General features: G+C 41.6%; 1 protein-coding gene across 10 annotated transcripts in view; it reads right to left on the reverse strand.

Annotated features, from left to right (window-relative positions):
- DLC1 (DLC1 Rho GTPase activating protein) overlaps window positions 1-21,861 on the reverse strand; it is a 514,092-nt gene that overhangs the window by 136,065 nt on the left and 356,166 nt on the right. The gene's annotated exons all lie outside the window — the stretch shown is intronic.

Consider the following 21,861-nt stretch of genomic DNA (forward strand, 5'->3'; position numbering starts at 1 on the left):
CTCCAAAGATTAAAAAGAGCTACTGTGTGACCCAGCCATTCCACCCCTATGTGTATACCCAAGAGAAATGAAGAGCTAATTAAGTACATACAATAACTTGTGCATGAACGTTCACAGCAGCACTGATCATAATAATAGGCAAAAAGCAGAAACAACCCAAATGTCCACCAACTGATAAATGTATAAATCAAATGCAGTATGTATGTATGTGTGTGTATGTGTGTGTATGTGTATATGTGTATATATGTACATACACGTACATACACACACATACACACACACATGTACATACATACAATGGAATACTGCTTGGCAATAAAAAGAAATAAAGCACTGACACATGCTACAACATTATGAACCTTGAAAACACTATAATAAGTGAAAGAAGCCAGTCAGAAGGGACCCACATATTGGATAATTTCATTCATTTGAAATATTCAGAATAGGTAAATCAATAGAAACATAAAACTGATTAATGGCTGCCTGGGACTGGGGATGAGGGAAATTTGGGGGGAAAAAGAGAGTGACAACTGATGAGTACAGTTTCTTTCTTCTCTTTCTCTCTTTCTCTATCTTTCCCCCACCCCAGCTTTATTTAGATAAAATTGACTTATAATAATGCACAAATTTAACGTGTACACTGTGTCGATTTTGCACAGGGTTCCTTTTTGGAACAAGGAAATGTTCTAAAATAACTCTGTGTACATAATGTAAACTTTAAATGGGTGAATTATATACTATGTGAACTATATCTCAATAAAGCTATTGAGGATGAGAGAGAGAGAGCAAGAGAGAGAGAATTCTTTTTCCTGGATTCAAAAGTTTACATGGCATTTCCTTAATGAAAATGGTTAACCTCACAAGACGCATCAGCTAAGAGGCTCTCTACTTCCAGACTGATGAGAATTTGTCCCTAAAACTAAATACTGAAAGTATTCATTTCACTCAAATTGGTGACCTGCACTTATTAGGAACATTTATATCTTAGACCAGATGGATTAGTAAAGTAAATTCGGTCCCATGTGGACTAAAGCACCTAATGGCCAAAAGCTTTGATGTTGTCAAACAACTAACCAAATAACACGTTGGATAAAAAGAAAACAGATGTACAGACACCACTGACGGAGGCTTTGATCTCTTCTGTGGTGGCTGCACGGTCATAAAGGACACTGGAAACTTTGTTGCTCTTCCTAATGAGCCCTCCTTGCTTTATTAGGTTCACTGATTTCATGCACACCACACAAGCGAGAACCAGCACTGTTTTCTAAGAAAGGACTTTGATGTTTTACTAATATGAGCCAATAAACCATTTCTTGCACTCCCTGCCAGAAAATAGTGATTAGAGGATATCTTCAAAAATATGATATTCAGTCTTTGCTGGTGTGAACAGAGATCGCACCAGAAAGGGTCACAGCCAAGAGTCAAGAACACCTTGGAAATCATCATCTGACTCATGCAGCAATTTGCTTTTATTAGTTTATTGCATTTCTTTTTTAACTTAAAAGTCATTGTTTGTCTTATGATACCGGCAATTGTGAAAGTAAATGGTAAAGCAAGAGTAGGTTGCAAAGCACCTAGGAGAGCTGGTGCCACTCCTCTTTCTGGTTTCAGCACTTGGAAAGTTGAGGGGAGACAGGTGGCCTAAACGGAGTGTATGTCAAGGTGGCTTCGATCCAGAGACAGACAGCCTTCACAGGATTACTTTCTGAAGAAATACCATGAATCAGGGTCTGGGCATTTGTCACTTTGCTTGTGGTGTGGAGAACAGAATGGGGTAGGGGGTTCACGGCAGGGAGAGGAAAGGGACCGACCGTCCTAATCTGGGCCAGTGGACTCAGTACAGGAGAAAGTGGGCCTGGCCTTCGCAGGACTTGTGTACTTTACAAATCAGTGCCTGGCCTTCACGTTCCTTAAATTCTTGATTTTATTGCTAGTCCTCAATGTCTTTTAAATCCTGATAGGAAGATGAAAAAAAAATCAAGGGAGGGCTTTTATCCTTGTTAACTGATAGAGAGAATTGCCATTTCGTGTTCAATGCTTCCATGTATCATGAACACTAGCTGGGGGTCAGTGGACTTTGCTCAGGATCCTGGACTGACCCTTGACTACTGTGTACATTTGGGCAAACTTCTCCCCCTTCTTACTCTTCTGTGACCTCATTTATTAAAGAAGATGATCTCTAAAGTTTCTATTCCTGTATATTTTAAATATTAAAAAAAAGATACAGATCAGTCATTAATTCCTAATTTAGAAAAGAAATCTGTGTTCCTTGTAGACAATTTAGAAAACACATATAAGCAAAGAGTTGGAAATTTCTTTCAGATTTATTGGTCCATGATTCCTTATAATCCTGCACACTTCCAGTCAAAGGTTGATAGAGTGGGGAGATATGGCAGCAGTAATCTGGCCCAATCTCTTAACAGATGAGGAGACTAGATAGGACTTGTCCAAGGTCACACAACATACTTTACTGACCACATGACTGTGCTCCAATTACTTTAAAATGTCTTGTCCTTTAATTGTATGCAAATGGGATTTTTGATCTGCACCTTGAAAGCTCTCTACAAAAGCGTGAACTGTGACCGTGATTTTTAAGATGCAGATATGCAGAGTTCTGTTTTCTTTACAAAGGAACCTCTGTGGATTTTTTAATAGGTTGCTATGTCTAGTTCTTGGTGTCTCCAGAAAACAAATAACCCAAGAATCCTTGCAAATCTGGCACATCCAATTTAGTCCACTGTGTTTACTTTTGTTCACTCTAAGACTGTCACAACGGCCCTTCTTGGGTCCTTAGTTCTTCGGTCCGTCTGGTGACAGCTATTCTACTCACCAAAGAGGTGACGCCATTTTTCACTCAGCCATTGGTATCTATCTACTGCAGACATAGGATGGGGTTAGGGGCAAAAAAGTATTGTGAGGAGAAAGAGCCAAGCATGCAGGGTTGGGGGAATACAGACAGTCCTGGAGCGGTACATGCTAAAGCTGGGATGCGGTATGATGTGTGGGGACACTTCAGGATTCTCTGCTCTTACAGTCAACCACACACACAAAGGAAATATGTAGTCATTCTTACTTCTTTGCTATTCCAACTTGATGATTTAACTAGAGTCTTAGTGTGTGAGGAAAGTCATGGCTGAAAAGCTGCCCTCCACCCCATTACCCATATTTGTTCCAAGTGACATTAATGTTGCCTTGGCAACTGCAAGACACTTCCATCTACCTCATCATTTTTGGAATTTTAAATTCAAGTACAAATTAGCTCATGCATAAAATACCATACTGGATTAAACAAAATTCTTAGAAACAGCTATTTCTCTCATTTCAGTGCCCCTTTTGTGACAGGTGACACTTTTTTCTTTTAACATAAAGGAAACACAGATCTTCCATTTACTGGTTCTTTTATTGTTGCTCTGAAGGAACAACAATATTTGGGGAGAAAAAGTGCGATGCTAAGCAAAATGAAGTATTAAAAGTACAGTATTTACTTACACTTTTGACTACTGCTAAATTGATACTTTATAGCTCTGGTTTATATATGTTTAGAGCCCTTGACCATTTTACCCTCATTTCAGATAGATACTTTTTTTTAAAGAAAATTATTTTTGCTTATTTTAGAGAGAGAAAGAGCACACGTGAGCCAGGAGAGGTGCAAAGGGAAAGGGAGAGAGAGAATCCCAAGCATGCTCCATGCTAAGCATGGAACTTGATGCAGGGTTTGATCCCATGACCCTGGGATCATGACCTGAGCGGAAATCAAGAGTTGGACACTCAACCACCTGAGCCACCCAGGAGCCCCACTCTTATTTTTATCTGAGAGAAAGTTCAATGCATTTAAATATGTTTTCTTTATTTAAAAAAGAAAGTTATTTTTTTTCTCAAAAAGCCTAAGATATTTCAAAGAATGGATATTATTTTTTAATATTTTATTCAGATCGTGGAGTATATTCCAAAGAGAGAAATTGCACAGGATAAGAACGTACTCCATTGGAATTTCAAATAAAGGTCCCATAATCTTACAATCGATATGAACCTCATCTTCTATCACATTGTTTCAGTTTCGATAAAATATTTAAGCACATGAATGAAAGTGGCAGAGTTTGGCCTGTCATCTGGATATTTTGTCAACACAACATTCTGATACTTTGATGCGCTTGACCTGTTCATTGTTATCCAGCTGTTTCTTATTAAATAAACACAATCTTCATATGCCCTAAATCCTTAGAGAAAGAGGCTTGAGTTGAAGATCTGGTTGCAGGGAGATGATTCGATTGGTTTATTGTCTCTCTATTGGTTTATAACACTGCCTCAAAAGTTTCAACCACTGACAAGTTATAATAAGTAATGTTTCCTTTCTTTATTATTTTTAAAATAATGGGGATATATTCAAGTCATCCCATGTAAAACCTTGGATCATGTGTTTTTCATGCAACTAATTTCAAAAAAACCGATAACGGCATGCAGTTAACTCTAAACTAGATACCGATCCCTCATCCATTAGTTGAAGACAAATGCAGGTTCCAAGAAAACATTTAGTATGAATAATAAATAGTAAGTAATGCAGGACAAGTCTGCTTCGAGCCTATTTCTGATTTACATAAGCATCTGAGCTTAATTCTAATTAGCATCCTGAAATCAGCCTTCATTACTACTTACATTTTAGTTATGCAGTTAAGACAACACAATTAGCCTATGAAGAAAAGTTCTGTACATATGGAAATCCAAAGACAATATTAAAAATGAAGAGCTTAGTGCTACCATCTTAGAGGAGAGGAGTCTAGCCAGGATAATATCTGTTAAGTGGCAGAACACTTTGCTTGGTTTCTTTTCTAAACACCTGCCTTAGGTTCCACTTAAATGTTTATTTATTTTGACAGAGAGAGAGAGAGAGAGAGAGAGAGAGAGAGAGAGAGAGAGACGGAAAATCCCAAGCAGGTTGTCAACTTGGAGCCCAAGGTGGGGCTTGGCCTCACAAAGGAACCATGAGATCATGACCTGAGCCCAAATCAAGAGTTGGACACTTAACGAACTGAGCCACCCAGGCCCCCCAAGGTTCTACTTAAAATAAAACAATGGTGTAAGCCAGTTCGCCAAATGAACACTGGAGAGTTGTATGGATCACATTTTGAAGCCACGCTGAACAAGATAAAGCACAGAGATGCTGAAAATTTGAATTCTGAGGTATTGCTTTGGCACAGAATCTAGGCAAGGAAAAGAGATTTGTCCTAAAAAAACCCAAACGGAAACAACTGAGTTGTAAATAATGTATTTGAAAAGCAGGCAAACCAGAAGATATCTTGAGCCCCTTAGTAAAGGTGTGAATAGGCAAGACTGAATTCTGGGGCCTTGATAAGACTTGTCTGTGAAGTCTTGCTCTTAATCTGCTTTCTTCAAAAAAGGAGAGAGGAGGAAAAGTTCATTTCCAGAGTGTCAGGTGAGTCCCAGCCATTGCAGTGAGTGGTTTACTTGAGTTGTCTCCTTTAAACATCATTACCATTCTATAAATGAGATATTATCATGATTTTTTGAAATGAACAAAACTGACATTCAGGAAAGTTAAGTACCTTGCCAGGTCACCCAGCTATCAAACTGCAGAGACAGAATTTGAACTCAACTCTTCTGCATTCCAAAGTCCATGCTCTATGGCCTACAGCAAGATGCCTTTCGGGAGTCATTCATACTACATAGATAGGACAATCTGTAATTATTGCACATGCTCTATTAAGAACACCACTTACTGTGGTATATTAATTTTAAAAGGCAAAGTTGAGCAAATTTATGGCAATAAAAAGAGCCATTTTTAAAAATGGAGTAATGTGTGTACTTTTAACACTTGCTGCATCATATCTGCCAGGTGTTTCCCCAAAGAAGAACCAGTTGTTTAGAGCATGGAAATAAATTGTAAATTGAGTGCATAATACATTTTATTAACGGCCAATTCACTTACTATGGCTTTTATCTTCTGGTCATTTAACCCAAAAATTTACTAATGGAAGCATGCTGAGTTTGTTGCATTTTAATAAGTATGTCCATATAATAATGAAGCAATAAAAGGAGCAGGTATATTTTATCTTTTACTCCAAGTTTACACACGAAAATGAAGTGTCTAATGTCTTTTTGACTGTGAAGTGTCATTCAATGGGCCAAGGACAAAGGTGGCCTTATTTATATTTGCAAAACGAGATAGGTAAAAGCTGGGTCTAAAGCAATAACTGTTTTTCGCTTGGAATTTATAAGGAAAATGGAGAGAAACCACACTGCATTTCCCTCAAGGTTTGAGGCTTAAAAAATATGCATATTCAGGATCTCTAATTTTTACCATTTTTCATCATCACAGAATGACAAATTTAGCATGCAATTCTAACTCTGCGTAAAAAAAAAAAAAACAAAAAACAAAAAAACAAAAACCAGCTATTCTGGAGCTAATTTGTGTCAATTTTCTTGTGCAGTAGAACTAGATGAGATATTGAAGGACAGATCCCCCTAAACTAAAATTTAAAAATAATTAATCCACGGGTTGAATCCCTGGGATAACTAGAGGTTTTGCTGAGATGAAAAAGGTAGTTAAACCTACTCCCAGAAATCACTCTCGTGGAGGATGTTTCCTAAGCAATGGACCAGATGTCTCATCATCACCCACCAGGCCACGGTAATAAGTTAATTTGGACAAATTGCCACATACACATTCAGCCTTGGTGACCTTTAATTTCTAACAGCTTTAAAAGCACCCATGAAAGTAAAATGGAGAAGAAAGAACTATAAATAGCTGGCAGTCTTCAGAAGGACTGTTTGAAGACTAGAACGTTTGGTACTTACTATCCAAGACCTTAATAGTAGGAAGCAGGAATAAGCGGTAAAAGGTACAGCGAAATTAAAACAAAAACAAAAACAAAAACAAAACAAAAACAAAGAAACGCAATTAAGGCTATTACCCATTTTCTGAAGTTAATACAGAGCCCATTTTTGAAATTCTGAATAATTTATTTGTGGTATATCTAAAATAAATTCAGTGAACACAAAACATTGAAAAGCATGTAGAATATAAGAAATAACTAAAAGAAATCCTGCAGCAGTTTTGTGGCCGCGTAAAATGTTGCAAGATCAGGGGCACCTGGGTGGCGCAGTCGGTTAAGCGTCCGACTTCAGCCAGGTCACGATCTCACGGTCCATGAGTTCGAGCCCCGCGTCAGGCTCTGGGCTGATGGCTCGGAGCCTGGAGCCTGTTTCTGATTCTGTGTCTCCCTCTCTCTCTGCCCCTCCCCCGTTCATGCTCTGTCTCTCTCTGTCCCAAAAATAAATAAAAAACGTTGAAAAAAAAAAATTTAAAAAAAAAATGTTGCAAGATCAAAGAGTATCAACCTTTCTTTAGGTATACTCTCTTTAAATCTCATCTACTTTTTCAACTACTAGTGTTACAGAACGTTGATTTTCTGTAAATTTCAAGGATTACACTTACTAGTTCAATTCTTTTTAACATTCTTAGCTCAAGCTGATTGTCTGACATCAGTGAATGGCATTATTGTAGAGTTAGCTTAACTAATTGGAGATATGATAACAAGATTCTGTCTGTTCCTCTTTGTAAAAGTGATGTTAAAGACAGAATTAAAATTTAAAATCTTGAACCCACTAATTAGCCTGTCAACCTTGTCATACAGTTGTTTTACTCATATCCACAGGAAATCGCCTACAATAATGTTAACAGTGAACAAAAGAAAAAGAGTAATTCATTGGGGTGTATTAAATCACAGGTTCTTGGATTCCCTTAGAAAATTATTAAACTCTAACAATATTCCTGTTACAAGTCTGAGACAAGTAAATCTTATTGTACTTGCTTTCGAGATGGATGAAACCAAAAGGATAAATGAGGAATATTTATGATAAAGTGTGGACAGTGCAATGCTTATCACTTAAAAAAATCTTTTTTAATGTTTATCTTTTTGAGAGAGAGAGGGAGAGAGAGTGTGTGAACAGGAGAGAGGCAGAGAGAGAAGGAGGGAGAGAGGGAGACACAGAATCCAAAGCAGGCTCCAGGCTCCGAGCTGTCAGCACAGAGCCCGACGCGAGGCTCAAACTCACAGACCGCGAGATCATGACATGAGCTGAAGTTGGATGCTTAACCGACTGAGCCACCCAGCCGCCCCGATTATCACTTTTTATTATGAGCTTATTGAAATAAATGCGGCTTGAGATCAATATTATGAGATTGTCTCTATCTAAAAGGATTTACTGCTTGCCAGGGTGAGATGTTAAATACTGGAAAAACAAAGCTATGGTAGATGCTTCTGGTTTCTAAGAGTCTGGGGGGAAAAGGAGACGTGGATGCTTCTGAAAATAATTTGACATTTCTAAAATACAAAATAAAATACATTTAAATCGTTGTAGTTTTTCGGATTTCAATTTTCTCTGTCAAATGAAGAGAATGCTTGCTTAGATGGCTATGAGGTCCCTTTCAACCCTAGTCTTTTATGATTATACAAAAATTATTCTCATGTAGCAATCCTTATATCTCTTCAGTTGTTTTGCTTGCTCTTCCGGGGATCTGTAGTGCAGTGGACAAAACCATACAAACCACCCAGAGCTGGACTCACATCTATTACACAAGGGGAGAATGAAGCTTCTCACTGGTCCGGCTCCCTCGCATTTTAGTGGCCTTTCTGACCACACAGAGAAATGCTTGCCGTGTCTCCACAGTGCAGCATGAAAAGCTGCATATCTCTTTCTGGGTTATAATTGATTATTCTCAAATCGTATGAACCCAGTACATCTATTGAAAAAATAACTGAGTAAGTGAAGGAATAATGAACAGGTAGAAAAAAGATCATTCTGACATCCTTTAGAGTATGTTAATAAGTATTGGGCAGCTCTGTGTCCTTAAACATGTAGGTTTGCATTTATCTTCATTTTTACCCCACATCAAGTTCTATGCGTGTGTGTGTGTGTGTGTGTGTGTGTGTGTGATATTATAGAAAACTAAAAATGGACTCTATCAGCTCACTAATTTTGATCATCTTTTCTCTCCCTAAGTTATACTTGAAACTTTGCTAACCTCCACAAAACCATAAACTGGGAAAAGGCACTGCCCCCATACGTGTGTGGCTTAGTGACATATCGGGACCTTTTAACAAATTAGAAAAAGGCCTCCCTTCTTCCGCTAGAGCTGTGTCACTCCAGGGCTCGGGGACCCGAGGAGAGGCTGGACTTAACTCCCAAGTGTCTTCTTGGCTGGGAGCCCCTGAGCCAGGCAGATCCTGCCCAACTGTGGTCCCGGGTTATACAGTCAGCAAATGGAATCAGCCTGATTTCCAGGAAGCTCATAAAAGTCATTCCTCCCCTGTGATGTACGTGCTTTCTGAGGTGGACTTCCAGGAGGGGCAGGTACTTACCCTGGAACACCCAGAAGCTAAGCAAGGCATTTGCTGAGCATAGTGTGTGGACTGCACTTTGCTGGGAGGTAGGGGAGTGTATAATTAAGCGAACACAGGTCTCTGCACACAATCCAGACGGAAAGTCAAAACAAAACCAGGCAACGTGGTGTGATCTGGGAATCAGTTTCTGAACATACAACCACTTGTTTTTGTTTTTTCTTGCTTGCTTTCTATAAAGAAGGAGACTGGGCAGGAGGATTTTGGATGTTATCTACCTAGGGTGATAGGTTTTGTATCTCTAGTCTACAAGAACAACTTGCAAATGTTTTATCTAGTGCTCACTGTGCAGAAACAGCTACGAGTTAAGTGCAAATGTCCAGGAGGCTTCCTAACATCATATCACATAGTATCAAATCAGGGGTGAAGACTGGGGTGAACATGCCAATATCGGGATGCTGTATAGACTAAGGCACAAAGATAGGGATTGCTACAGATGTGTGTGGAATAGGGAAAAATCCAAGGTGACAGAAGCTGGGTGTTGACGTTGGGTTATACAGCCAGGACAGGCAGGGCAAGACCAGACTGGGGTCTGCCACTCCATGCTGTCCAACTGGCCACAGGCATGTAGTTGCCAAATGATTGGATACCATGCAGGGATCTGAGTTGGGTCTGTAGCTGCAGAGGAGTCTGCTTTGACGTGAAATGTGTGGGGACTGACTCCAGGATCCTGGCCAACATTATACCATCCTCTAAGCCTCCAATGAAACCATGAACCAGCTCAGACACATACATTCACACGCGGGCACAAACCTCAAGAGGGAAACAATCCTCATGTGTAATCTCAGGTCTGTGCCATGTTCTCCTACTTCAAGAGGGGAATCCAACGAAGGCAAGTATGGGAAATGGGAAGTTCTCCAGAAGAAGAGTGCTAAAATACCAACTCCTCTAGAACTGTAACCCAGAGAGAAATGTTCTCCTCAAACAACAACACCACTTACAAAGTGGCTCGCAGTCAGTCCGAGAGAACACAGAGTTTGGGAGGTGAGCCAAGGACCCTGCATTTCTGTGATGCTTGTTCTGGTGCAGCGATAAACATTAGTGCACCCCTTCAGCCCTCTGCCGCTGGAGAGCCGTCTACAGGGCTGCAGTGCTCTTTAACATAAATAATCTTCATCTTCAAATGAGCAGTAGATGCATGGGAACGAGATTAGGGGGACTTTTTTTTCTGAGCCCGTTATGGAAACTTCCAAAGGAACAAACTTCAGCCTACTATGTTAGTTTCACTTCAAACAGATGTCTCTGGAGGCGAGTGTGTACTTCGGTGCTGTTTACCAGACTGGACATGCTCTTTTCCTGTAAGAGTGTTCTCAAAGTCTCAGAAGCTTTAGAACAAGTAAGAACCTTCGCCAGATTCAAAGGCGCGGTTCAAAGGAACATAAAAATGACCCATCTGAGTCATGTGATGGTCACATGGACTAGTTCATCTACTTTTCCTTAAGATTTTTTTATTTAAAAAATTTTTTTTAATGTTTTTATTTTCTATTTTTGAGAGAGACAGAGCATGGGTGGGGGAGGGGAGGGTCAGAGAGAGACGGAAACACAGAATTCGAAGCAGGCTCCAGACTCTGAGCTGTCAGAGCCCGACTCGGGGCTGTAACTCAGGAACCGTGAGATAGTGACCTGAGCCGAAATCAGATGTTTAACCCACTGAGTCACCCAGGCGCCCCTACTTTTCCTTAAGATGTTTTTAATTTTGGTAGAGGAAAAGGATGCAACCAAAGTTTGGTGTTTTTCTTTTAAACAACTTTGGACAGTTAAGTTATTAATGACCAATCTTTATTCAAATGGAAATATACATATTCTCTTTAATCTGAAAATATCTTTGCTCTGAATGGGGAAAACCCCTAAATGTGCAAAATCTGAACATTTCCTGGAAACATATGTTACCAGCACAGATTGGGCTGTTTGTTTCACACCGTCACACGGTCAGCAGGTGAGTATGATTCAGCATGCAAAGTATTACATTGTAGGTTATTTTGGATAGTATTAGGTTCTTGCTTCTAATCAGGCTCCAGAGGCTGAGAAAGAGAGCACAAGGAAGGCCAAAGAGAAAAGGGATGTAAATGTAAGAGGAAAGAGGGAGGCATCTGGGGAGGTAAGGAGAAAAGCAGTGGGGCTCTTTATGTAAGTCATTCATGCACCGACTCACCAGTTAGTTGACAAATACTACACCTCCATAAAAAGGGGGTTTTGGCGGGTCAAATTATGGATTTCTAATATGCTTATATGCACACTCTGAACTTCTCTTCACCTGACACAAAGGCAGATGCTTATAAATTATCCAAAGAGGTAAGAAGTGCTTTTAGTTAAGAGTTAAGTAAGAAAAGGCCACGTAGGAGAGTATTATTATGCAAATATCCACAGTAAACACCTTTGGTGTGACCTCGCAGGAGGCAAAATCACACAAGTATACAAGCTCTCCTACGCTAAAATTTTCAACCTGACTTGGGGCACATTTTTCTTTTTCCTTGCTTTCCGGTTTCCAAACTCATTATACCCTGTTGTATGTTTTGTTTTTTTGTTTTGTTTTGTTTTTAAATTCTAGGTCAGGTTCAGTTGTAAGACCATACAAGGAAGAGATCTCAAAAATTAATATTTTGGTAGGAGTCTCGAGAACTTAGTAGAGAAAACGTAAGGAAAGCTTTCCCCTTTCCTTCTTTTTCCCCTTCACCCCCCCCAAGCCCTCTAAATGGCAAAGTAACACTCCCAAGAGGGGCTTTCAGTTCTTCGAACAGGGACAAAGGACCCTGGTTGAGTATCCCCCTTCTGCAGTGACTCCCCAGTTGGTGTGGTATTCTTCCACGGAGGCCCTGCTGAGCTGTTAGGAAGTAAGAGGCATTCGCACACGACTCACTATCTTTCAGGGGCCAATTAGCCAGTTTGGAATATCCAGACCCTGGGTTTTCATTTCTCTTTCAGCAGCTTGCCTTTTGGTCATTTGCCATGCTTCATTAAAAGGGGCAAAGCTCAGATCTGTCCATTTGGCTCACCCTTAGGAGCTCTGAAGGGAGCTTTCTTGGGGAAGGCAATTGAAGCCATTGAAGTGAAGATGTGGGGATTATCCATGGATTAGGATTATCTAAACCAGTGGTTTCCAACCCTTTTAACTAGGAAAAGCCCTTTTACAGGTAAAACAAAACAAAACAAAACCCAAACCAAACAAAACAACAAACCTTGTGCATACTTACAGGACAGTAATTATACTATCTACTGAGTAAGGCAAGCACTTGCTCATAGGAAGGAAAGGCTTGTTCATCTTGTCTTCTAGGTCTTCAAACACATTCTGTACCCCTTCCAACCCCTCTTGGAAAAACATCTTTCCTAGGGCATCAATACTCTGAATTCTTTGTGATTCAGACTCAAGTAAAGTAAGGAAAGTTTACAGAGGAAGCCTGGTACCTATCATCTGCTGGAAACTAACGCACAAATAGATTGTTGAGATGTTTCGGAATAATGACCGGTAAATACCAAGGGAAAAGAAAAAAAAAAACCTTTCCATTTCATTATAGAAGTTTTTTGTGAAGACTTAAATTTGAAGGTGGTTAATGATTTTCTTGTTTGGTGATTATTCAAGATGTATGTGAATCAGAAGGAATTGAAATCAACTGTGAGGGGTGCTGAAGATTATAGACAATATAACCCTAACACCTTTTTAGCAATGTTTTTGCCTATTTAGTGAATGGGACTTGGTGTCAGAATTTCTGAGGACAAGTAGAGGGCATGCTGACATCAGGAACAATTACAAAAACTTGTACAGCACCAACAGAGCAAACTTTTCTCCTGTGTTATGATATATATTTGCCATATGTCTTTGTTTTAAAAATTCTTCTCAGTATTCCAGCTCCACCTTCTCTCAACAGATACTCTGTCTTCATCATCAAGGAGATGGAGGTAACCAGGTATGAACCACTCCAAATTATTAGCAACATCCACCTTCTTGGAGCCAAAAATGCTGCTCTCGTATTCTTCTTAGACTTCCTCATTCTTCTCCTATTTGCTGATGACTCCCAAATTGGTATCTCCTGCCCTGTCTTCTCTCCCCAGTTTAGACTGGGACATACACCTGGTGACCACTGGCCATGAGCACCTGGACAGCCACAGGGACCTGGTCCTCACCATTTCCTCCCTAACTTATTTATCCTGTTCAATTCCTCATCTCAGTGGAACCAGCCTGCCTCCAAGCATCCAGGGTAGGAATCTGGTGGTAAACCTAGGCTTCTCTCTTTCCTACACTCCCACAGCCAACTAACCCCCCAGTATTCATTATTTTACTTTCTAAATACTTCTGAAATCCAACGCCTACTATTTAGCTCGGCTATACCTCATTCAGGCTTTCATAATCTTTACTCTAGAGGTTTACACTGACTCTTAATGACTCTTCATTGCCTGAAAATAAGGACCCTGCCTGTGAGTGTGGCATTCAAGACTTCTCATGACCTTCCACTTCCGCTTTCCCCCGCCCTCTCCACATTCCACTTTACCAAACTGCACACACCAAGAGGCTGCTTTTATTCCTTCTCCTTGAAATCTCCTCCCTGCCTTCATCTGATTGACACTAATCCATCTTGTCTGAACCCATGACCAAGCTAAGTGCCACTCCTCTGTGATCCTATTATACCTTGTACATACCTATTCTTTTTATCACCTACGCGTTATATTATATTGTAATTACCTGTTAATTCATATTTTGCCCTCCCCTTGACCTCCAGTCAAGAAGGAAGATGGTTGCCCATACTGTGTCAAAATTTTTTATTTATTTATTTATTTTTTATTAGAAAAAGTGGAGAGTCTTTGACACACTTCAGCTGAGAACAGAACTCTATTTTTCCTTCCCCTTGAGTTAGGGCAGGATCACCACTTGCTTGTAAACAACACAGTGTGGCTGTGTGACTCGTAAGGTGACGTTAGAAGAGCTGAGGCTGTTTGGCCTTGTTCTCTGGGACATTCATCTGGGGGCTCTGTTCTACCTTGGGAGGAGTCTGACTACCCTGAGGTTGCAGCACTGGGAAGAGGTCCAGGCCACGTGCAGAGGCCACCTGTCGGTGCTCTACGAGCCCCAGCCGACATTCATGACCACCAGACACGAATGAGGCACCTCTAGGTGACTCCAGCCCCAGCTGCGCAGTCACCCCAGCCTTTGAAACTTTCCAGCTGAGGCCCCAGTGCCCATCCTCACTCCTGACACAGGCAGTCTGTGGGCATCAGAAGTGGCGGTTCTACACTGCTGAGTTCTGGGGAGGTTCTGCAGCAGGGGTAGGCAGGACGCATGCACCCACCAGCAGGCTGCTGACTAGTCCTCTACGGGCCCTCCTCCCTCAGGGAGCTCTCCTCCTCATTCTTTCGGCGCGCTTCCTGGGCCACAGCCTAAATATGCTCTTTGCACCCAAATCCTTGTTTCAGGGACTTCTTAAAGGGGAAATCCAAATTAAGATACTGTCCAGATCCCACCATGAGACGTTATTCAGGTGGAGGTGAAAACAGTTTTAAAGGATGTAAATAACACTTTAAACATGGTGTGGAAGGACCTAACACTTGGACCAGGGATGGTGGTCCTGAGAAAGCATAATTATTAAAGACGGCAGTTGGGCAGACTGAAGGAGTCCAGTAATAATTTTGCCTGGAACGGGGGAGATTTTTAAAGGCCATCTGCAACAATGGCAAAATACAGGAAGAAACCGAAGTTAAAGACACATTTTCGTGTAGGCAATAGTTTTCATTTGGAGAAAAAAGCTTTGCTTCCAAAAGTGTGAAAGCATGCCTTTTTAATATCTTAGACTTTCTTTTTCTAGAGGATTTCCAGGTAATTATTTAGAAGGCATTGATTTGACCACGAGACAATTAGGAATTCAGATGACAACAGGGATACCGTTTGTATAGAGTGGAGTTCTCAAGGTTTCAACACGTATCAGTTATCCTGGTATCGGGCAGACCCACTCATAGGGCAGCATTCTGCATGGGGTTTGTGTGTGTGTATGTCTCATCTGAAATAGAAGAGTTCGGTGCTCAAAAAGCATTTCAAAATGAAGACCAGTCAGAAATCTTGTTGACCAAAGAGTACACAGAACAGCAGTCGACACCAGTCTAAATTCCCTGTGTCCGTAAAAAAGTTTCTACCTACGAAAGCAGAGTAAGTCGAACGACTTTTCCTTCACACGGCCACATTCCATCATCCAACACTCATTTGCATACCACTGTCTCACTCATCTCTTCATCACATTTGTCTGAGTTCATATTCAAATATCTGCAGATAGTCTAGCAAGCAGCGCTGTGTCCCAGGGTCTAGCACAGTGCCTGAGACGTATTTATAACATTTGTTGAATGAGTAAAGCAGTGCATAAGGCCAATGCATCTCACCATTTACATCATAAATACTGTTCATTCCTGCTTTGTTGTCAGCACGGTGCCCCACCTAGAAGGGACCCTTGATTGCAAAACTTTAATGAACAAAACCCAGACTGAGTGTCTCTCTTAAATACAGGCAGAAACAGACTCCTGTGTTAACAAGCATACCATCCAGACATCCCATGTCCTTAATCATGTTGCAAGGAGTTTCACCTGTTGCCCAGAAAGAAGTAAGGTGCTTTTTGCAGGTATTTAATGCATGGCCACTGCAAAATAGAGAAACAAGAGGCGAAAATGTTGCTGAAATGATGGAAAGGATTCGTTACTTGGCTGGGTGCCAAGTAAAAGTCAGTTCCAGTTGTTCCATTAACAGTCAAACCTCCAGGCACTGCCAAACATTACTATCTGCTTGTGCAATTTGGCACAGTTGTTACTAGGTCAGGATTACAATTGCAGAGACAGTACAGCCAGTACTTTGCCAGCAGGATTGACTATAGAAGATAGGATACCTCGCGAAGAATGTCACAGTATATGCAATTATAGCAACTGTTAACACTTATTTAGCACTTACAATGTGCCAGACAGCTTTCTGAGTGCTTTGCGTTTGTGACTCACTGAATCTTCACGACAACCTTTGTGCGGCAGATGTGTTAATATCATGCCCATTTTACAAATAAGGCACAGAGAGGTTAAAGAATCTATCCAACGTTACCCACATTCTAAGTGGCCAAATGGAAACTGAGACCCCTCCAGTCTATTTCTAAGACCCATACATTTTTTTTTAAGTTTATTTATTTTGAGAGAGAGAGAGAGAGAGAGCACCGAAGGTGCAGAGAGAGAGGGAGAGAGGGAGAATCACAAGCAGGCTCTGCACCATCAATGTGGAGCCCGATGCAGGGCTCGGACTCACCAACCGATTGATCATGACTGGGCCAAAATTGAGAGTTGGACGCTTAACCAACTGAACCACCCAGGTGCCCCTAAGATCCATACTCTTAACTGCTTTCATAATCACAATGCCTGACTGCCCCAAAGCAACACAAACGCCTGACTTCCAAGATACATTACAAATACGCTCAAACATGTACAAAGTAATAGATCTGCTTTGTATTTAACGTTAATTATCATACACTTAAGGCTAACCATGGCTTTGGAATAATTTTCTAATCAAACTAAGCAATACTTTAAGAATATCATAACTAGCTTCATAGTAGTACCTGGGACTGCTCCAAGCTGAAAGCACTTTCTGGTTTGCATTTTTTTTGATGGGATATTGTTTAGGGCAAATCAGGTAAGTAACATGTAAATGCTAAGCTGTAGTTTTGCTGTCACTTGAGACCACGCCTCTGCTCTCTGTAATCTGTGGTTATGAAGTGAAAGGCCAACGATGTGATGTATAAGCTCCAGGGAGGTGGGGACCTGGTTAGTTTTTGCCTTGCCCAGAGCAGGTGCTTAGGTGGTACCTGAAGCACCTCTCCCATCTCGCTGCCCGGTACTCTTCACTCCTGTCTCCTTGCTTCCCCTCCTCCTCCCTTTCCCTGAGCCCCTGGCCTCCTCGTGCCATTGCTCCCGTGCTCTCTTACCCACCCCCCCTCCCCTGCCCCGTTTCTCCACCTCCTGGTCCTAATAGAAAACTGGACCGCCCTTGCTCCCTCCTCCTCTCCCTGCACAGCCGTCTCTGGCTTCCTAGAAGTTCTCTCAGCTGCTGCCTCCCAGTCCTTATTCTGCAGTTTCCTCTGCAGTTGAGCCCATCAAGTCCATGTTGGTCTAATATCCTGCTTCTCCTCCTTCTTCACTGAAGACTAGACCTTGGTTCGCACAGCTGCTTTCACCCCAAGGGCAATAGCCTCTCCAGAGGAGGCAAGGTCCCTGCAGACAGCTACACACACACACACACACACACACACACACACACACACACACACACACATGCATTGTAACCTTGCAACTCCATAACCATCACCGGGCATCTGTGTCATTTTATTCCCTAGAGCGCATCATTCAGAAGCCTTCGACTGTGACACAGCCTTCTGGACTCCACCTCCCACCTTATCTCCCCTCCAGAGCGGGTTTCTGGTTGCACCCACCCTTCATTCCCGGCTTGCACCTCCAGTTCCCCAGATTCTCGCTTCCTCATTGCCTTCAACCAGGAATACCTCCACACAGAATTAAAGCTGCATTTCACTGTTTCTTTCCACCCTCCCCTCGAAAAGGTAGCAAGTCGCCATTGGAGAAAATGCCAGTGCTTTGTAGATAGCAGTCATTGTCAATTCAAGCGCCCTAACCTCTGTGGGGCTCTTTGACTCATTTTTGGACTTGACCCTTTCCATCCTCCATGATTCCGCTAAACCACCCCCACTCACCTCAAGCCCTGATCCATTTTTAGCAGACGGTGCTGTCTGGACTGCATTAAGAAAGTTGAGGCCATGGGCTATGATCTATCTCAGCTCCCCAGACGCTCCTTGTCAAAGGTATCTGTTGCCACAGCAATCTTTATCCCCTTTCCACCAGCCTCAGGGCAGGGCCGCCCTCCTCCTCATACTCTCCTCACTGTGCCTTTCACCCTGTCTTCTGAGTTACTACCTCAACAATTTCCTTAGCCCTTCCCCAGAGTTTTTTTTTTTTAATTTTTTTTTAATGTTTATTTATTTTTGAGACAGAGAGAGACAGAGCATGAACGGGGGAGGGGCAGAGAGAGAGGGAGATACAGAATCGGAAGCAGACTCCAGGCTCTGAGCCGTCAGCCCAGAGCCCGACGCGGGGCTCGAACTCACGGACCGCGAGATCGTGACCCGAGCTGAAGTCGGACACTCAACCGACTGAGCCACCCAGGCGCCCCAGCCCTTCCCCAAAGTTTCAACTTTAATTTCTTCACCCCTCGTCCCCACTGTAACTGGCAACTTCCTCTCAGGCTAAGTCTCTCTCATCCTGATTAAAAAACAAACATCCCAAGCCAAAATAGCAAACATAACAATAAACAGAAAACCAAAGCACACCCCAAGCCCATTATCTCCCACCCAGAAGATAAATGTGCCCACTTATCGTTCTTTTTCCTTTTCAGGCAAATGTCTCCACATGACAAGCGACCACTGATGCCATCAGCTCCTTCACACGCTTGGCCATTTCCTGCCTTTCTAAATGCCATCCACTCTCCCTGAAATGCCTTTGCCTGCCAGGAAGCAGCGGGCTGGGTTGGGGCCTCTCCTGGAATTGCTTTGGGACATTGGCCCCATTTCCACCCCTGCCCTCCGCCCCCTCCCCCTTGTCCTGAGCGCCAGACAGCGAGATCCTTCTGTGCATGGGATGTGCCACGTTCACTGTTGTAGCCTCGCTGCCTGACAACACCCGGCGGCGCATGAGTGAGGATCAAGAAGTGTGTCTGGAAGAAGTGTTTCCATATAAAGCTCTACCAAATGATTCTGCTCTACTCACATTGCCTCTGGATTGCTTTAATACAACTTGATCATTTTTGACCCAAAGTGTTGCTGCTCCCTGCCAGATCAATATTGTTCCCATCTGCTTCACTGAGCTTCGCAAAGATCTTAATTCTCTGTAGATCACAGAGTTCTCCCAGCTGAAGTCAGCGGGCCAACAGAACGTCATTTCTTCACCCACGTGGTCTCCTCCAACACATCTGGATGTCACAGGCCAGCACAATTTCCAAACTATATGGGCTCAGGATTGGATCACTAACCTTCACTATCTGAAGTGAACCTATGAATCCACATCACCCAAAACCAACTTCTGTAAGTGAGGATGTATTAATAACAACAGAAAAGTAAGAAGGGCAGATAAAGGACAGGGCTTTAAGCTGAATACATTTGATACTATTAAAAATTCAGTACATTACTGTTGGTCAGCGTGGGGCGGCCGTAACAGAGTAGCACAGACTGAATGGTTGAAACAACAGAAATGTATTTTCTCACAGTTCTGGAGGCTGGGAGTCTAAGATTAAGGTGCTGTCAGATTTGGTTTCTGGTGAGAGCTCTCTTCCTGGCTTGCAGAGAGTTGCCTCTGGCTGTGTCCTCATGTGGCCTTTCCTCTGTGTGAGCACACTCCTAGTATTTCATTCTTTTTTTTTTTTGAAAAAAATTTGTTTTTTAATTTATTTTTAAGAGAGAGAGAGAGAGAGAGATAGAGCATGAGCAGGAGGGCAGGGGGGCAGAGAGAGAGGGAAACAGAATCCAAAGCAGGCTCCGGGCTCTGAACTGTCAGGGCAGAGCCCGACGCGGGGTTCCGACTTGTAACCACGAGATCATGACCTGAGCCGAAGTTGGGCACTTAACCAACTGAACCACCCAGGCGTACCTCTCTTGCTCTTCTTACAAGGACACCCGTCCTTTTGGATTAGGACTCTCAACCTTATGACCTCACTTAACCTTAAATACCTCTTTATAGATGCTCTCTCCAAATACAGTCACAGTATAGGCTTCAACATACGAGGGAGGGGGCACAATTCCATCCATAACAATTGCCCCTTATTTTCTCATTTTTCTGCAGATCATTGGGAATTTCAACTTGGATCGGCACCAGTTTGTAGGCAAGGATTTAGAAAACACAGTTCTAAATACTGTAAAAAACCTCACATATACAGACTCTGAAAAAATGATCTATTGTACTTATTTACACATTTAGGTGTTATTGCTGTACTTGTTAGTAGTATGGGACTTAACTGTTGTTCTTGCAGAGATTTGCCAGTTCTTTTAAATGGCAACATTTTTTTGAGGCAAAGCCCTTGGATACGAAGACTTTTTGAACAGATTTACCCACTCATTCAAAAATATTCATTGAGTACCTAACCATATAAAACAGAATGCAACTGAATCTGGTTAGCTGTGGTGTCATGGGAAACAACAACAACAACAACAACAACAACAAATTGACATTAAAATACCAAGATCTGGATTCTAGTCACCTCTCTGAGCTTCAGTTTCTTCATCTTTAAAATGGAGATAATCATATACATTTCCTTAATCTGTTTAAAAGGATTTCATGAGGGTGATTTATGTTGAAGTTTTTTTTTTTTAAGTGTAAAATACTATACTAAAGTTACATGTTAATCATTAGAGATAGCATAGCTGGAATAAAAATATTGAAGCATGCAAGAATTAGATGAAAAACTAATTCTAAATACCAATTCCATTTTATAAAGTTATTAGACCAGTAGATCAGAGCAATGGCATGCTAGCATTTTGCAAAATTTTAGTGAAGTTATTTTAGACTGGATGGGTGCTGGAACAACTAGAGTCATATTTTGGCCGAACAGCTGTTTTTTAAGAGTAGTGACAATCATTATTATTATTATACTTTAATTTAGAGAGGGAGAGAGAGACAGAGAGACAGAGAGGGCACAACTGGGGGAGAGGGGCAGTTGGAGCCCGACCCAGAGCTCAATCTCACGACACTGAGCTTGGGCACTTGGGCACTCAATCAACCAAGTCTCCCAGGTGCCCCGAGAGTACTGACAATTAAAAATGCATCTGGACCATTTTTATCATTGATCATGTCCTAAGTAGTATTTTGATGAAATTAAGCCCAAAGTCCTTGATTAAAAGTTCCACATGGGATACTTATAAAGTCTATGGGTATCACAAAGCTGAAATAAAGAGCTAAGAGATGAAGAGATAAAGACGCAGAATTATCTCAATAGGCTGACATGATGGGTAAGGGAGGGTGTATGTAAAATGAACAAGATTAGATTTAACTGGGACACACGCCAACTCTATATTTAGGTTTAAAAACAAAACAAAACAAAACAAAACAAAACTCTGATGCAGAAGAGAAAAGGCTTGAGGATTTTGTTTCATGTTAAAAAGATCTCTTGCTTATAGGTGATCATAAGCTTAAAATGAACCATCAACAGGTGTAGGTGATACAAATGCAAAGAGTAAATGTATTGCAATGATAGATTATACTAATGATGTCATATGGCCTAGGAGGAATTCCTGCCATGCCATACCTGCTCGGAGCACATGCAGAGAATCTTGTTTACTAAAGAGGGCTATTAACAAACTAGAAAGCATCTAAAAGAAACTGTTTAAAGATCTCGAAATCTTTCCTAGTTACGAAAATGACAAAATAATTAAGGTGATATATC

Source organism: Panthera onca, chromosome B1 (assembly GCF_046562875.1).
Source record: "Panthera onca isolate mPanOnc1 chromosome B1, mPanOnc1 haplotype 2, whole genome shotgun sequence".
NCBI classification, from domain to species: domain Eukaryota; kingdom Metazoa; phylum Chordata; class Mammalia; order Carnivora; family Felidae; genus Panthera; species Panthera onca.